The following is a 14,253-nucleotide window of genomic DNA, read 5'->3' as shown; positions in this document are numbered from 1 at the left end:
TCATAATTAACTCACTGACTCAGTTAAGAATGAGAACACTGACTTCAAGCAAACATTTTAAAAGTTGCCCTTGGGTCAGAATTAAGGACTCAGGTAACCAGTACTAGAACCCATTTCACCTATTTTTTTACTTTTTTTTTTCATGTTTGGAAGATGCTGACACTTATTGACAAACTCTAAAATATAGTAGTTGAAAAAATAAAAGGCTTGGGCCTCAAGGATAATGGCTAAACATTTTTGGCTTCATGTCTTTTTTGTTTTCTTGATGCATCTGTCACAACAAGAAAAACAAATCTCTCACCTTTCCACGTACAACCCCTAAGTCTCAGTGTAAGGCGCCAGTTTACTTCTGATGTAAACTCACTTCCCAGGCGAGAGATCCTGGCACTGGAAGTGTGACAGCTAAGAACTCACAATGTCTCTGTGGGTTGTGCCTGACAACGGTGTGAAAAAGCAGAGCTGCTGCAAAGCATTGTGGTCTGAGAAGCATTTGGAGCCTCACATTAATTCTTAGAGTGACCTGCCTATGGTCTGTGTGGCAGTGATGAGGGACCCCAACAGTGAGATGCTGAGAACCTAAGCGAGACACAAGGAACTGAGTGCAAGTGTCCATCCACCGTGAGATTGGAACTGTACTCTTCCTTCCCTGGTTGAATGGGACCACAATGCCAACTAATACATCAGTCATGGCCTCCTCATGGACGACCCAAGGAAGTCATATCTACATTTCTGGCTCATAAAGCTGTGAGGAAAATAAGACTGTGTTGTTTTGCAAAGTTGATTTATTTTGCATAACAACAGACAATTAATAACTATAACAGATTTCTTTATATTCTTCCCCTGGGATTCCTGACCTGATATATTTCTATAAAGGCATGTGTGTGTGTGTGTGTGTGTGTGTGTGTGTGTGTGTGTGTGTGTGTACCTCATAATTCTTCCTATCTCTTCCTATCAGAATAACCTAAATCTTTGACAAACCCTGAGACAGTGTCCCTTTCAAGACACATTTAACCAAGAGAAGCTTCTTTTTCAGATAAGTATACACATAGAAAGGCTCCTACCTGTTCCTCTCTTTCTGTCAGGATGACATTAACAAGTTGCTAATCTGATGACTTCCTCTAGTGTCAGTCACCAGTATCCAAGGCATTAAATTCAAGGGTACCCATCCATATTGGGATCTTGACTGGCTTGATCTAGTACAGTAACAACCACAGCTGCTGTGGCTGATGCCCTGCAAATCCAGAAACTCACATTTCATGGCACCCCTGCCCATCTGCCAGGCTGACAAGCTTTCTGTCCTCTCTTTGTTGTTGGCTTTCAAAATCTTCTACTTATTTATTTTATGTATACAGTTGCTCTATCTGTGAACTACATGTGTACCAGGTGCTCCTGGAAGTCAGAAGGCATCACATCCCCTGGGACTGGAGTTACAGATGGCCCTGAGCCGCCATGTGAGTGCTGGGAATGAAACAGCCAGTGCTCTTGACTGCTGAGCCATTTCTCCAGCACATTTGGTGTTGATATTTTAAGAAAAGATGGCAAATACATTTCATATTGATCCTAAGGAGAGAATCTACTTCTTAACTTTTTCAAAGATGCCATTAACTTCACTTTCCTGTGGAGTCTTTAGAAATCACCAAATTACAGGATTTGAAAATCACAAAAGACTCGTGGACCCCAAGGTCAGAAGAGACCAGACTAATCCCTAACAGCTCAGAAGTAAAAGCAGCAGTGGAAAACAAGTCCTTCCTGACTCCAAGTCCTGGTAGACTGAATGAACTGTGTGCCACATGCTATGCACTTCACTTTCTCATATGTTCCCCTCAAAATCAGCTCTCACTCCATTGTGTGACATTTGTTAGGGTGCAAAGTAGACAATTCTTGCTGGTTAAAGTACTATCCCTCCTCACTCTGGTAGCGACATAAGGGGACACTTAGAAAATACAGAAATTATCTCTAGGCAAAATATAGAACACAGGCTGGTGACAGGAACAAATGATGCTCAGATAAGAGCTAGCCCTCCTTGAATTCTGGAGAGTCAGCTGTCCTTGACTTAATGATTTTATTCTTGGGGCTGGAGAGATAATGGCTAATTGCACTTGAGGCTTTTGTAGAGGGCTCAAGTTTGGTTCCTGGACCCATGATGGGACGTTTACAACTACCTGTGGTTTCAGTGCTGGTGGGGACTGATGCTTCTGGCCTTACAGGCACCTGCATCTATAGATACACATGCAAATTATTGAAGTTATAACAATAAAAATGTAAATAATTCATTTCTTATCTGTTCAGGGTTTAATAATGATGGCTTTTGCCTTCGGCAGCACGGAAAATGCATGCCAAAGTTTTTTGAGACAGTTCTGCCTTATAACTTGAATCTTGTCATGGGGCTTCTCACTAAAGGTATAAAAAAGTCTCCATTCTATTGAAATGATACATTATTATTACTATTATTAGTTATTATTATTATCATTATTTGCTAAAAACAGAAGTTGACAAAAAAAGGGCAATTTTTACCCCTTGGCATAACTGTTCTGCTAAAGTGTGCCCTGGGTTTTTCCTTGTGTTTGTGATTCTTTCTGAGGTTTTGGTTATATGCAGTTGATTAATGCAGTTGGCAGCTAATCAATATTAGCATCCAGGGTATTAGGCATATTACTGAATTATAAATGATCGTTAAAGATGGGTTCCAAGAAGCAATTGCTTTTAGGCCTGTATTTGTTATCACAATGTTGACAACCTTGATATCAGGATTTTAATATCCGGTAGGATAATGAAATTTCAACTCGATGCCGATTTTTTCTGTCTTTGTACTATACTAGCTGAATATATTGCTCCAGGTGGGTGAATGGTGCCATTCTCTCGTTCCCTTTCATATGAAGATTTCAAGGAGGGTTTCTTTTTCAAGCTGTAGACTGTCTTAGACCTGAAGAGGAGGTAACAGAGGAGAGGTGCTTATCTGAGAAGAAGGAATTGAGGAATTGTATTTTTTTTCACCTTCCAGTTGGTCTTTTGTACCAAGCAGGTATGCTGAGGTCTGAACTAATGGTCTCTTGCCATCAATTAATAGAAGAGGTGACAAGACTCTAAGGAGATGGGGTGTATTTATAGAGATGAATGATGAGAAGGGCTTAGAGGGAATCTTTCAGATAAGATTGCCCTCTGGCAAGTAATGTCAGAGCATCACAAAGTCTTGATTGTGTATGAGTTACTCCCATCATTGGGGTGGAGGAGGGGAAAGGCCCTACTCAATCCACCCATCTTGCTCTGGCTCTTTCCTGAAACAACTTGCTGACGGGTGAAAGGATGACCCACTTTTACACTGAACATTATTGTCTTATGCTATGAGTCATGCAGTTTCCAGTGTTAATAGTTATGTCATTAGTGATTTTAGTTAACGAGTACTGGCAGTGTTCAGCACCTGAAACTACAGCCTTGTTAATCTCCAGCCTGCATTCTACAGGTTCTTAGTTATATAGCATACTACACACAGATCGTGTGTGTGTGTGTGTGTGTGTGTGTGTGTGTGTGTGTGTGTGTGTGTGCGCGCGCGCGCGCATGCGTGCACATGTGTGTCATGAGCCTCACAGAATCAGAGGGCAATATCTCTTCTTTGGATCTCCTATGGTTCTGACCACGATAATTATTGATATTTGAATTTGCAGAAAGGAAAACTTAGTCTGAGTAGCAAGGATTCTGTTCCTTTGGTTGGCCTTGAATTATATTTTTCTTTAATAAGTGGCCTACTTTAAAGTAAGTATCAGAAATATGAAGGCCTCTATTAGAAAACTAATGGAAGCTACTCTTACCCATAACAATGCCTAAAACATTAAAAGCCTCCCATATATGTGCAAGATGCCGTAAAACATGTACTGATCTCCTACCGATGGAAGTAATGACAGTTACTACTGCATGACAGGACAGAGACTTTTTGTCCATGGCATCTTTTCATTCTAGCAGGAAGTGATAAACAGATAAGCTAGTCATTTGCTTCTGTTCCTCCATGTAGGTGGGATAGATAGAGCTAGGATATAACCTACAAACCCCTGACTCAGAAGTGCCTACTAACTGTGTGTCACTGTCAGGGCACACTACCTGAAATATCCTGGAATCAGAATTAGTCCTTAAGAAGCAGGCCACAGCTATGCCTGGACTAGGTTCTAACCAGGATTCCTATTTTTGGTAGAAAGCTAGCAACATGCAGTTAATTATGTTAATTTCTCTATGTTGGCAATTAGTTAGACTAAGATTAGGTGGTAGATTTGAGGTAGAAAAATCCCCAAATCCCAATTATGACTAAGAAGAACAGAATAAAACAAAATCTAAAAGGCCTACAAGCTACTCCATAAACATGATTTGGCAGGGGGCAGGAGACTAAAGCTGTTATAGTCAGTAGACGCTCTCTTGGAAATGAGTTTTGAAAGTGGAATCAGCTTAATGCATAGGATGAAGGGTTAAAATTCATGAGTAAAGTAGGAACTTGGGCGTGCCTTAAGACACAAAATAATTTGGAGTGGCAGACTATCTTTCTCTGACTAAGTAGAAAAGGCAAGTGGGTGGTCCTGCAGTGCTTCAGTCTGAACCTTGGAAAAACCTATGGAGGCCTAAGAGATTAGAGAGTCAAAGGCCTGGAAAGATTCATTAGTCAGGGGATCAACTAGAGTAAAATGTGCTTGTGACCCAAACAGCTGACTGTGGGATTTAAGGAAATTAAAGTGACTTTTTCTGAAAAGATACCAGAAAGTTTAAGGGCCATTAAAAAGAAAAGACAAGGCAAGACAAGACAGACAGGAAGGAAGGAAAGAAGGAAAGAGAGAAAGGAAGGAAGGAAGAAAGAAAGAGATGGTAAGCATTCTGAAAGGAATCTTAACTACAGGAACACACCAGAGCTGCCTTTCAATTAGCAGAGACTATCGTGAGTTAGAGCATGTGGAACACATGAACAAAAAGTTTCACTAAACTAACAACTTTTTTCTTACCAGGAGAATGAGCCAAGTGAATAAATAAATGTGAAAATACAAAAATCAGGACATACTGGATAGCAGATAAAAAACATAACAGTGGCTACATCACAGAAGAAAATGCCACCCCTTCCACCAGCAACCTTTAACAGCCAATACCTTCTTATTGAGGGATGGATTTAGTGAGTATCTTCTCCTTTCTGTTCCAGTCTGTGCAAATAATCACCGCTGTTAGGAGTTCATAAGGTCAGCAGCCATATCCTTATGTCCACAAAATTAAATACGTTTTAAAATAGTTGGGAAGAGGAAAAGGATCAGTGGGAGGGGGGATAATGGAAGCTAATTTGGATAATTTATAATATGTATAATATATATAATATATATACATAGTTGTAAAATTATATTGGTTTTCTTTTACCCCCTCTAGATCTGGCACCACAATGCCCTAAGATATCTGCTAGATATCTTGCCAGAAACACACATCCCAACTCCGTGGCGGCCCAGTGTCTCTATCATCATACACACTCCCAACTTAATTCTCCACAAGAAAGAATATACAACACAATAACCTCTGATCCAATTGATAAGACATAATTGTTCACTTAAACATACAAAGTCCTATACATATCAATCCCTTAAGAATATTCATAACAATCTGTAAATACACAGAGTAGAATCTTTACATCAGCCTCCATGTTCTCTCAGTGGCTTCTTCTGCCTTCCCGTTCCTCCAGTCTCCTCCCGTTCCAGTCTCCTCCTCTTCCCTCAAACTTTTCTCCTGCCCATTCTTCTTTCTCATCCAATGACAGGCCTCATTCTATCTTGTACCTGCCTCACCTGTATAACATCATTCTACACACACACACACACACACACACACACACACACACACACACACACGGTCACATACACATATAAACTATATGTTCAAAACATAATAGAATAGAATCACAGAAATAATAAGATGTCATGACATGGATGGACACTTATCTGCAAAACTTATGACTCTGAACATTTTTACAAAGACAAGTGGTAGATCACACATACCCAAAGAGAATCTGGAATCTTGGCTCTTGTACCAGTATTCTTGTTTTTGATGTGACAGGAACACAGGCCTCTCTATATGCCTGAACAAGTTAAAAAAGAAACCAAGAATCTTTTATATTTGAAATATACGGTTCATTATGTCATCTAATTTCTTTTTAAAATACAAAGGAAACTTCATTGCCGATGTTAAACTGGAGTAAGTGAGTTGTTTAGCATTTCCTCCAGGAACATGTGTAGGCTTCCACGCCTAAATAAATTAGTGGATACTTCTTTCTAACCTCAAGGACTGAACTTATGGAAGACTGTCTGTTTTGTCTGATTTAGAATTAATTGACATAGTTTATGTTTTGCACTTTAATGTGCAAGTTGTTTTAATGTAAAATGAATGGTGACCTTTAGAAGCTTGTGATCATATGGACATCGTCCATGGCATATCATGGAATGGTAACACTTCTCTCTATCTGTTTTGTAAAAGAGACTGGTGTCCTATATGATTTTTTTGTAGATAATGAATGGTTTGAATTTTCTTGTCAGTTAGGGATCATGACTTTAAATAGACAAGAAGAAAAGATAGAAGTGGAAAGGAGGTAGACCAGATGACCAGTGCTTCCTCCCTGTGTGTTTTGTCGCCAATTATTCTTGTAGAGCCTCCTTCACATAGAAACAAGAGGTATTGTTCAAGTTGTACTGAACATTATAGTTTATGTTTCTATGCCAAAATGATCTTGTCAGCCTCAGGGTGGAATTTTGTCATCTTCAAAGTTATTTTTTTAATTCAGATGTTCAACTTTTGTTAATAAGATACTAGGTCCAGGTCTGGAACCAAAATATTTGTTATTTTAAAATATGGTGAGCTGAAATCATCCATGGAAAAGTGAGGGGTATCTTTTCAATTATTTCTCACTTTGACTGGTGTTATTAGATTTAGTCTAGTTTTGTCCATTTTTTACAGCAAGATTTTTTCTTGTTATTTTCAATAAAAAATGGGAACTAGACTGAAGTATGCTTCGTCTAAAGTCATTACTTTCTGCCATTTCAGAATTGCTCAGTCCCAAACACGGAAAGTGCCATTCTAAAATAATAGGCATTCTATGTAAGTGCAGGAAAAGGTCCATCTTAGAAAAATTGTTGTTCTAAGCAAATGTATAGTAAATTAAAAATTGAAAGCTCACTAGTAGAAATCAGTAGCCTTGGTATTTGAGGGTTCCTATAGGAAAATAATTGCTAAGATGACATCCAAAAGGGGTATCATCCCAGGCTGCTTCCAGTGGAAGGATGCTATTTCCAGGGCTCATACACAGTCATCTGCTTAGCTACCTCTTTAGTGAAAACTCATTTCTTCATTTTGTTATTGGGAAAAAATTATTCTTTCATTGAGCCTAAATGTATTCTTTGCAATTAAATATTATTTTATTTTGTTTTTCTTGTTTTTCTCCCTGGAGCATAAGTATCTCTTTTACCTATTCAGACCACCAAATACTCCCCCACCACAATAAATAATCTGAAGTTATTCAATATATTAGCTTATCAATTTTTAATTGTATAAAGTACAATTTATATTGCAACCTATTACACACACACACACACACACACACACACACACACACACTGATTAAATAAATGCTTAAAAAATAGTGATACTTAACACAGGCATATTTTTTGATATTTTAAATTGTCTCTTTTACCAAAAAATTCTATCAGGATCCATACCCTGCTAATACCCACAGAGCTTGGTTAGAACAACCCTGCCTTTGGCACGCTCATTTCAGAACCAGCATTGGGACACATCTGTGGCTAGAATCCAGAAATGGAGCCATTTGTTTTCAGACCTTGAAGGTGAAATCCGTAACCTGTTCTTACCAGGCATTTGATGCTGCAGAGGGAAGATAAATGAATGTATTTGTCACATATTAAAGGCTTTGTGACCATCTAGCTGTTTGGAGCTTGGTGAGCCTGAGTAAATGCCATCTGGAACCAGAGGGAGAGCTCAAGGAGACAACTCTTCTTCCTTCTTCTGTGCTCTGTGGTACTGTGTTCAGTCTTAGAAGGCTATAGTTTAGAAAGTGGCTAGTACAACTGCTAGCTTCATTGCACTAAAAGTAACCATAATTGATGAGTCACTCAGAATTTAACTGCTGCCTGCTGTCAGTGCACATTTAATGAAGCCCACACAAATTAATTCAAGTCCTCAATGCTGAGTAAGCCCAAAACAAAGCAGAGAAGGCCTATGGGTGCTATGAAAACTCAAATAGGTGCTCTGTCTAGAACAACCTTTGGGACTAGCAAGCATTGTGCAAAGACAAATGAATCTCTTTTTCTTCCACACATAGATACTTATCTATAGAATTTGTATTCAAAAGTAAAACCCATACCATGTAGGAGGATTTCTTCACAACACATTTATGCACAATTTTGTATTGCTTGTTATAATTTAGTACCATAAGATGAATGATAAGGAGAATAGAATATTATCTTTGAAACTAGTGAATATATATACATATATATTTATATGTATGTATGTATGTATATATAAAACTTTATGTGTGTATGTGTATGTAGATTGTTCCAAACCAAGCATTTGTATTATAATAAATTCTAACAGTAATTGAAGATATAGAGATAAAATCTCAACGGGTAATTTCAAGTGAGTTATTAAAGATAATCTAATACAAGACAGTAAGAATGAAGGGGACTAGTACAAAAATACCTTAGTAGCAGACAGATACAAAATTAAGCTCAACCATATCAATTGTTAAATTAAATGTGAACAAACTAAAATTACAATTATTGGTTGAAGTGATTAGACTAGGTCAAAAGCAAGATCTAAGTGTACACTATGTGCATAGGGTTCATTTTAAATAAAAACATAAATATCAGTTGAAAGTAAAAGGAGAGCAATGTGTGCATTTAGAAACAGTAATTATAAGAAGCTAATGTGACGAAAGTATTATCAAACAAAGCAAACGTGAAGGGTCATGTGTTTTGCTAGAGATTTAGGAAGAGGCTTTATAATGATAACACATCTGGTTCTATAGAAGAAAGACACCTGTTATTCTTACTGTGCACGTACTTAAAACAGTTGTATTCCTCAGTGAAAGTAGTTTTTGAATAAAGGTAGGAATCCTGAGTTCTGAGTACCTTAGTTTAAACCATTGAAAGAAAGTTTGCAGGGACATTAGCTCTATCCTTGAACAAACAAGGTATAAGCATTACTTAAAACATAAGGGCTTGTGTTGTCAGTTTTAAAATTCCTTATTGTTTTTGGAATAGTTTAACTTGTATGAAGACAGTTTGTAAATAGCTTTTGTCTTTAATTGAGTAAATTTACATTCTTTATAAGAATGAAGTAAACTTAGAAGGGTTACACAGTATCTAAATTTGGCAAATATTTAAAAGAATCAATAAATTTAGGCAATTGATTAGGTAATTTTCAGCTTACAGATTTGAAAGGGAGGTAAATATCAGCACTTAGGAGATTATGAATGTTTAAATATTTGCATATTTCTATCTGAGAAAAAAATATCAAGACTCTCTCCCTTTCAATTGACTTTCCTTTGTGCTCAAGACATACTTTGGCATCTGGTCAGGGTCAAGTGAAATAGCAATGGCTTCAAACTTATAAATCTTTAAAGTAAAAACTTGAGCAATTTATAGAGGGTCCTATAATAGCAAATCTGTATAAAATGCATTTATTAAAAATTTCAGTAAATAACACTTTTTACAAATGTGGTAATGAAACTTGTGTGCCTGGAGCTATGGTTCAGATGTTAAGAGCACACTCTTCTAGAGCTCCTTCGGTTCCCAGCACTCACACTAAGCAGATTTTTAAGCAGATTCTGAGGAACTGTCTCCCTCTCCTGTCCTTGTTGGGAACCTGCACACATATGGTGCTTATAAACACACACACACACACACACACACAGAGAGAGAGAGAGAGAGAGAGGGGGGGGGGAGAGACAGAGAGAGACAGAGAGAGACAGGAGGAATACTTTTGAGAGCTGGTTTTTGCCTTCTACCAAGGGTGTCCTGGGAACTGAACTTAGGTATTAGATTTGCCTTTACTGACTGAGTCATCTCATTGGCCACTTCCATTTTTATTGTTTATTTGTTTTGAGATAGGCCTCACTATGATTCCCTGAGTAACCTTGAACTCACTATTTAGGTCAGGCTGGCCTTGAACTCACAGAGCTCTGTCTGCCTCTCCTCCTAAGTACTGGCCTTATAGGCATGTACCACCACTCCTGGGTCATTAAAATTGGAAAAATATATGTTTTTAGAAGTAAATTTTTTATAACACATCTTTTGCCTTGGAATAAACAACATTTTCTGGCTTCCAGTCATGTATGTATTCTGACAATCAAGTGCATCAAAAGTAAATAAAACCTCTCTACTTCTCTTCATGTATTTTTAATGTTTAGAGAGGATATGTTCATTTATTCGAACCTATTTGTGTATAAGTATTGATTTGATATAATGGGATAAATAATAAAAATAACTTACTAGATTTGAAATTGTTCTTAAACTATTCAATGTAACATTTAGGTCGCTTCTGGACATACTTATTTTTAAAACATTTTTATAAATAAAACACAGCTTTATGTGTCACTGACGTTTGGATCTGAATGGCAAGTGAGAAAGGGCACATTCTGAGCAGGTACAAACTGAAGCTTAATGGGAGAAGGAGGCAGAGTATAACTCTGTCTAAATCATGACGCCAGTTGCCGAGCCCGCCTGACTTCATGCTGCCTGTGAGCTGAACCTCCCAAAATGAGCCCACTTTCCTTCTTTTAATTTCTTTTAGTAAATAGCTTTTAAATTAGTCTAACAGGGACTAGCAAAATGGCTCAGAAGGGGAAGGCACTTGTACTAAGCTTAGCAACCTGGACTCAGTCTTTAGAACTTACATGGTGGAAAGCGAGAACTAATCCTCGAAGGTTATTGTCCTGCCTCCACATGTACACACACACACACACACACACACACACACACACACACACACACACATACACACACACACACACACAGAGTAAATAAATAAATGTAATTTATTCAATTTTTAAGTTAGTATAAGGTTTTAGAAACTTAGATTGTAAAGTTAATGAAATGTTTCCTGATCCCAAACCGAATTATTTGGTGAGAAGATTAGAAGGACTGGGCCAAAGTGAATGTTTTCATAATTAACCCTTATCTGTGTGTTTTCTTCCCCATATGCACACCAGTGGAATGCGTTATTCTCAATCTTGTTTTATTTTATGGAGGAAGGTGCTGTAGAAAAAGAGATACATGTAATGAATACATGTTTCAGGCTGTATTCGCATCCAGGCAATGTAATTTGAAAGACTGAGTTATATCCACTACACATGGTTTTTTCTCCCTAAATGAGTCTCTGTATCAACTCAATAGGTTTTAACATTTTAAACCAGGAAATATTTGCGTGCTGTAAGTATTTGTGAGAAATGCTCTTTATATGGGTATCTCCCTTGTATGTTAAATGTTTGGACCAATCTTGAGATACCGTTTCAATTTATATTTCTCCAGTGTCTTCTATGGCTTTTGCATTTTTCTCTTGGAACCATTTTGGCAAATAATGCCTGAGGAAATACCATGTTTGTGCTGGAAAACTTTATGACAACTTGGCACAAGTCATCTGAGAGGAAGGAGACCTAATTGAGAAAACGTCTCCCTAAGATATGGCTGTAGGCAAGCCAATGGACATTTTCTTAATTAGTGATTGATGTGGGAAGGCCCAGTCCATTTTGGGTGGTGCCACTCCTAGGATTGTCATCTTGGTTTCTCTAGGAGAGCAGCTGGGAAACAGTATTCCTCCATGGCCTCTGCATCAGTTCCTACCTACAGATCCCTGCCCTGCTTGAGTTCCTGTCCTGACTTCTTTCAATGATAGACTATAATGTGGATGTGTGAGCCAAAACCCCAAATCAATCAAACAAACAAAACCCCCCTTTCTCCCCAACGTGCTTGTGGTCATGGTATTTTATCACAGCAATACTAAGCCTAATGAAGACATCAATGGAGGCTCGATGGATGAAAGCCATCATCTTTCCAATTTTTATTTGTGGGTGCTGGGAATCTAACACCATTCTTTTGTAAGGTCGCTAAGTGCTCTTAGCTGCTAAGCTAATGTCAAGCCATCCCCCTAAACCCATTATCATAATTATCTTCACTCATGTGTAACTTTGTCCTCACTTTCCAAAGTTTTTTTTTCTTAAAAGTTCTTCAAGAATTAAAATTCAGTGTCAAATATGCATTCCTATTAGTTATGTTGAGAATACTTTCTAAGCTCTTTGGGGCTTCAAGGTTACTATGTATTTATACTCACATGAGCAGAATTCTATTAAATGGACACAATCACACAGTTGACAGCAGCAACTCTGGTGTAGCTTGTCTGGGTCTCTTTGGGATGGTTTGCAATGTGGTGTCTTCCAGTCTTGTTATCTATCTAAGCTGTGTGTCCATGACTTACACACAGAAAGGAAACAGATAACGTAGTATGCTCACCCAAGGTGTTGATATAAATTGACTATGTTTCTTCAAAATATCCATGTTGAAACTTGGTCACCAACATGATTAATAAGAGACTTTGATACCCCTGGCAATGAGCAAAGAGATACCTTTTTGGAGGTGGCCTTGCCCCTTACCAGCTGCAGCACTCAGAAGAGCAGTCCTCGAGCCTTGCCTGGGCACCACAGTGGTGCTGGCCCTGGTAGAAGGGTCACTAACCAGCCATCCCAAGGAAGAGAGCAAGAGAGAGCTGCCCCTGGCGCTCATTTGCCATGAAATGAAGAGTGTGCAGAGTGATGCCCTCCCCTCCTCACCACTAATCATCTACTGGTCCAGAGAGCTTGAGAGCAGGAGACTTAGCCTCGCTTCCTCACTGTAGCACTTTGGAGAATGGACTTGAGTTATGCCTGGGTGAGTTGGAAACTTAAGTGTTCTTTGGAAAGTCAGTTGTGTTAGACGGCTGTTTGCTGGGGTAAACACGTGAAGGAGTGTTTTCCTGAAGCAGATACATGCATAAGGATGTTTTGCTAAAGCAGACACATGAAGGAATGTTTAGCTGAAGTGGACACAGGTGAACGGCTATGGCAGAGAGATGGCTCAGACAATAAACCCTAGGCTCACAACCAAATCATCAAGCCCTGTCACATAACAAGATATCAAGTGAAGTGGAATATGAATAGAAAAACACATTTATTTTTAACAACTTTACTGGGGCCACTGTTCATATAAAATACCTTATATCTAAGTGTACAGTTTGACAAGCTTGGGCACAGTCCACACCCATGAACTCATGATATTTGAATCTTTCTGTTCCCACAGCTGCACCCTCCTTCCAGCTCATTGTGTCCCTGTGGCTGGTGCTGTGATTTAGAATTTCCTTGGCTTACTCATTTTTTTTTAAATTAACTTGAGTATTTCTTATATACATTTCAAATGTTATTCCCTTTCCCGGTTTCCGGGCAAACATCCCCTTCCCCCCTCTCCTTCCCTATGGGTGTTCCCCTCTCCACCCTCCCCCCATTGCCTCCCTCCTCCCAAAAATCTAGTTCACTGGGGGTTCAGTCTTAGCAGGACCCAGGGCTTCCCCTTCCACTGGTGCTCTTACTAGGATATTCATTGCTACCTATGAGGTCAGAGTCCAGGGTCAGTCCATGTATAGTCTTTAGGTAGTGGCTTAGTCCCTGGAAGCTCTGGTTGCTTGGCATTGTTGTACATATGGGGTCTCGAGCCCCTTCAAGCTCTTCCAGTTCTTTCTCTGATTCCTTCAACGGGGGTCCTATTCTCAGTTCAGTGGTTTGCTGCTGGCATTCGCCTCTATATTTGCTGCATTCTGGCTGTGTCTCTCAGGAGCGATCTACATCTGGCTCCTGTCAGCCTGCACTTCTTTGCTTCATCCATCTTGTCTAATTGGGTGGCTGTATATGTATGGGCCACATGTGGGGCAGGCTCTGAATGGGTGTTCCTTCAGTCTCTGTTTTAATCTTTGCCTCTCTCTTCCCTGCCAAGGGTATTCTTGTTCCCCTTTTAAAGAAGGAGTGAAGCATTCAGGTTTTGATCATCCATCTTGAGTTTCATTTGTTCTAGGCATCTAGGGTAATTCAAGCATTTGGGCTAATAGCCACTTATCAATGAGTGCATACCATGTATGTCTTTCTGTGATTGGGTTAGCTCACTCAGGATGATATTTTCCAGTTCCAACCATTTGCCTACGAATTTCATAAAGTCATTG

Source organism: Rattus norvegicus, chromosome 17 (assembly GCF_036323735.1).
Source record: "Rattus norvegicus strain BN/NHsdMcwi chromosome 17, GRCr8, whole genome shotgun sequence".
In the NCBI taxonomy this organism is placed as follows: Eukaryota; Metazoa; Chordata; class Mammalia; order Rodentia; family Muridae; genus Rattus; species Rattus norvegicus.
This window is presented reverse-complemented; position numbering follows the sequence as displayed.